This window comes from Gossypium arboreum, chromosome 13, assembly GCF_025698485.1.
Source record: "Gossypium arboreum isolate Shixiya-1 chromosome 13, ASM2569848v2, whole genome shotgun sequence".
NCBI classification, from domain to species: Eukaryota; Viridiplantae; Streptophyta; class Magnoliopsida; order Malvales; family Malvaceae; genus Gossypium; species Gossypium arboreum.
In genome coordinates, this window is record NC_069082.1 from 74,611,852 (window position 1) to 74,616,800 (window position 4,949).

Sequence of the window (4,949 nt, forward strand, 5' to 3'; positions counted from 1 at the left end):
ATAGTTAAATGCATCATTTCATTAATGCACATTCACATAATCATACTTACTTCACCATCCCAACTCTTATGTTCATACACAAATAACGGCTTCATTAAGGCCGATAACTCGTTCCATCATAGGAGCGGATATTCACACGCTCTTACTCCTAGCGCCATAAAGCACACACCGCACTTACCTTGTCATTGGGAAATTTCACAAGTGCATTAGCTGAAATTTTCCAGCAAGCTTATAATTTTCAAATCACATACCTTCGAGTTTAACCGGATGTCGCTACTCGATCAATCGCCTTGGGACATAGCCGGTTATGGTAACCCGCACCAAGGCCTACGGACTTAACCCGGATATCACGATTTGCACAAATGCCTTGGTCTTAGCCCGGATAGAATGACTCGCACGAATGCCTTGGTCTTAGCCCGGATGTAGCCACTAGCACAATTGCCTTGGTCTTAACCCGGTTATAATTTCCAACATAATTGTCTTGGGCTTAGCCCGGATATCATTCAATTTCTCATGCACACATACATCAATAATCATTGGACATACATATTTATTTTCGTTACTAAGGCTCAAACACAATTATAATCACTAACATAATCGCCTTCGGGACTTAGCCCGGTATCATTCGAATACTCATACACACATAAATTAATAATCAATACATCCATATTTCATTCCACATAATTCAAGTAAGGTCACTTCTTGAGGACTTACCTCGGATGTTGTCGAACGGCTTTTACGGCTATTCGATTACTTTTCCTTCCCTTGTCCAATTGTGGCCCTCTTAGCTCTTGAGCTAATTCAAACAAATTCAATTTATCAAAACCTCATTGTGCTAGCTTATGGCGAATATGACAAGGAATTTAAATGGTCATATGGCCACCCTTTAGCTTGAATACACAATGGTCATGCACATTTTATACTACATCAAGCAATTCAATACAATTTATTCGAGCATCAAGGAAAAGCGAAGGCCTTCAATAGGCTACCCAAGGCCGAATATACTTGTCCATGTTGAGGCCAATTATGCACTTAATACCACACAAAACAGCATGCATTTTACTAGTTAATGCTTTGCATATTGTAGCTCAAAACTTACAATATAGCATCAAGCACTCATATGTGTGCTAGGCCGAATGTGCTTACAATTTCACAATTATTCTTCAACATCTTCTTCTTTAAACAAACTTATTCATCACTTCCTTCATAACCAAAACATCATGTGCAAACATATATATATACATATATGAGCATGGCGAATTTCAAGGTGTCCATAGCCATCCAAAACACAAATTTTAACTAACATGCAAGAAGCATGAACCATGCTCATGAATGCATCATGGCGAATATGACAATCATGCTCCTTTTCAACTTCAATCATGATAAAACAAAAGAAAGCTCAAAATCTTACTCAAGAGTAGACAATCCATCATTGCATGCATCATCATCAAGCTTCACACTTAGCATGCAATGGCTTTATCACCATAACAACTTTGGCCAAATACCATTTCCATGGCTTAACAAAGATTTGAGCCATGGCTAACATGCACATCAAGTTAGCAACCAAAACATGCATGAAACTCCTAACACAACCTCATACATACCTTAATCTTGATGCAAACTTAGCCAAATCTCCTTCTAGATCTCTTCCAAACCAAGCATGAAGCAAAAATCCTCCTTCTTCCTTAGTTTTGGCTCAAAGAAAGGATGAACAAAATTTTTTCTTTCCTTCTCTACAACTCACGGCAATGGGGGATTACCACACTCACACACATTTTATTTTCATTTTTTATCACCCATACACCTTTGTTTATTATTTCACCCTAATGCACCAACAAAACATGTTTCATGACATGTTTAGCCCATCCTCCTTGTCATGGCCGGCCACCACCTATAAAGGGGAATTTGACATGCAAGTCCATTATTTTGCATGCATGCTTTAATTAGTCATCACACATTTCCTATCATACTTTCAAAGTTCATTACTAAGTCCTTTCTTGTGGAATTCACCCTTATAACACTAAATCAATCATCATAAAATGTCATACATGAGCACACACATATTATAGGCATCAAAATAAATTTTAATTATTTTTATGCCTCGGTTTTGTGGTCCCGAGACCACCTTCCGACTAGGGTCAATTTTGGGCTGTCACAACTCTCCCCACTTAAGAAATTTTCGTCCCGAAAATCTTACCGGTAAATAGGTTTGGATATCGCTCTTTCATAGAGTTCTCGGTCTCCCAAGTAGCTTCTTCTATCCCGTGCTTGAGCCATAACACTTTTACTAGCGGAACCCGCTTGTTTCACAACTCTTTCACTTCTCGTGATAGGATACGAATCGGTTCTTCCTCATAACTCATATTAGCTTGAATTTCAATTTTTGATGGACTAATCACGTGCGATGGATCGGATCTATAGCGTCAAAGCATCGAAACGTGAAAGACATCGTGAACCTTTTCGAGTTCAGGGGGCAAAATCAAACGATATGCCACTGGATCGACTCGCTCGGATATCTCATATGGCCCAACGAACCTCGGCTCAACTTGCCCTTACGGTAGAATCGAGTATCTTTTTCCAAGGCGATACCTTGAGAAACACTTTATCACCCACCGATACTCGATATCCTTACGCTTGGTCCGCGTCGACTTCTAACGATCGGAGGCTATCTTCGAGACTTTCACGGATTACTTTCACTTTCATTCAGCATCCCTAATCAAATCCACCGAAAATCTTGCTTTCACCGAGCTCGGTCAAAACAATGGTGTACGGCATTTACGAATCGCACAAGGCCTCGTAGGGTGCCATCTTAATACTTGATTGAAAGTTTGTTGTTGTAGCGAATTCAATCAACGGCAAATACCGCTTCCCATAAACCACTAAACTCGAGGACGCAACATCTTAACATATCCTCAAGTATCTGAATTATCCGCTCGGATTGACCATCGGTTTGGGGTGAAAGGCGGTCTTTGAAATGCAACTTGGTACCCAAAGCTTCTTGTAACTTTTTCCAAAATCGCGAGGTAAATCTCGGATCTCTATCCGACACGATGGAAATAGGCACCCGTGTAATCTCACAATCGAGAAACGTACAATTCAAATAATTTGTCAATTGAAAAATCCGTGCGTCGACGGGGACAAAGTGGGCCGACTTAGTCAATCGATCTACCACGACCCAAACCGCATCCTTCTTACTTGCGACAATGGCGGTCCGGATACAAAGTCCATTGTGACTCGATCCCATTTCCACTCGGGTATCGTGATTGGTCAAGTAATCTCAAGGCACCGATGTTCCGCTTTCACTTGTTGACATATTAAACATCTCGAAACAAAGTCGGAGATGTCTCGCTTCATACCATGCCACCAAAACCGACGTTTCAAATCATTGTACATCTTCGTACTCCCCGGGTGGATTGCCATTCGGCTACAATGGGCTTCATTCAGAATTATCGAAATGAGTTCAATTCTTTGGAACACACAGACGACTTTTGAACCTCAAACAATCGTCATCATCGATTTGAAACTCGAATCCTTGTTTGGAACACACTCACTTTCGCTTTTGCGACCAACTCGTCGTCGACTTTCGAGCTTCTCGAATTTGATGTATCAATAGTGGTTTGGCTTTCAATTCAGCTACTAACACACTATCGGATCGAATGCATAAGTGCACGTTCATCGCTCGTAGAAGCGAATAATGATTTACGACTCAAGGCATCCGCAACCACATTCGCCTTTCCGGGTGATAGTCAATGACCAGCTCGTAATCCTTTAACAGCTCGAGCCAACGTCTTTGTCGCAGATTTAAGTCTCTTTGGATCATCAAATATTTGAGACTTTTGTGATCCGAGTATACATGGCACCTTTCACCAAATAAGTAATGTCACCAAATCTTTAAGGCGAATACGATGGCGGCCAATTCGAGATCATGAGTCGGATAATTTTTCTCATGTGGCTTTAATTGCCTCGACGCGCAGGCCACAACTCGACCTTCTTGCATTAATACGCAACCTAACCCAAGTAGAGAGGCGTCGCTATAGATGACAAGCTCTTTGCCGGACTCGGGTTGCACTAGAATTGGGGCTTCAGTCAAATAAGTTTTCAGTTGATCGAAACTTTTTTGGCATTTCTCCGTCCATTCGAACTTAACATCCTTTTGGAGTAAGCCATCATCGGCGTGGCTATCGTTGAGAAGCCTTTACAAATCGTCGGTAATAACCTAAGCAAGCCCCAAAAGCTCGAACCTCAAGAATATTTCTGAGGCTTCCAATTAAGTATGGCTGAAATTTTATTCGGTCGACTCGAATACCCGATCGCAGATACCACATGACCCAAGAAGCTAACCTCTCTAACCGTAACTCACACTTGCTTGAACTTAGCATATAATTGCTTATCCCGTAAAATTTGCAAAGACTAACCGCAGGTGTTCAAGATGTTCGGTCTCATTTCTTGAATAGACCAAGATGTCATCAATGAACACGACTACTGAATCGATCCAAATATGGTCTAAAGATCCGATTCATTAAATCCATAAATACCGCGAGGGCATTAGTGAGCCCAAACGGCATCACTAGGAACTCATAGTGACCATATCTCGCTCAAGGCGCTCTTGGGTACGTCCAAATCTCGGATTCGCAATTGATAATAGCCCGATCTCAAATCTATTTTCGAGAACACCGAGGCTCCCTTTAGTTGATCGAACAAGTCATCGATACGTGGCAACGGATATTTGTTCTTTATTATCGCTTTATTAAGTCGACGATAATCGATGCACGTACCGCATGGTTCCATCCTTCTTTTCACGAACAACACCGGCGCACCCCAAGGCGAAAAACTCGGGCGAGCAAAACCTCTATCCACCAATTCTTGCAATCGAGCTTCCAACTCCTTTAATTCCGTTGGTGCCATACGATACGGAGCTATCGAAATTGGAGTGGTACCGGTACCAATTC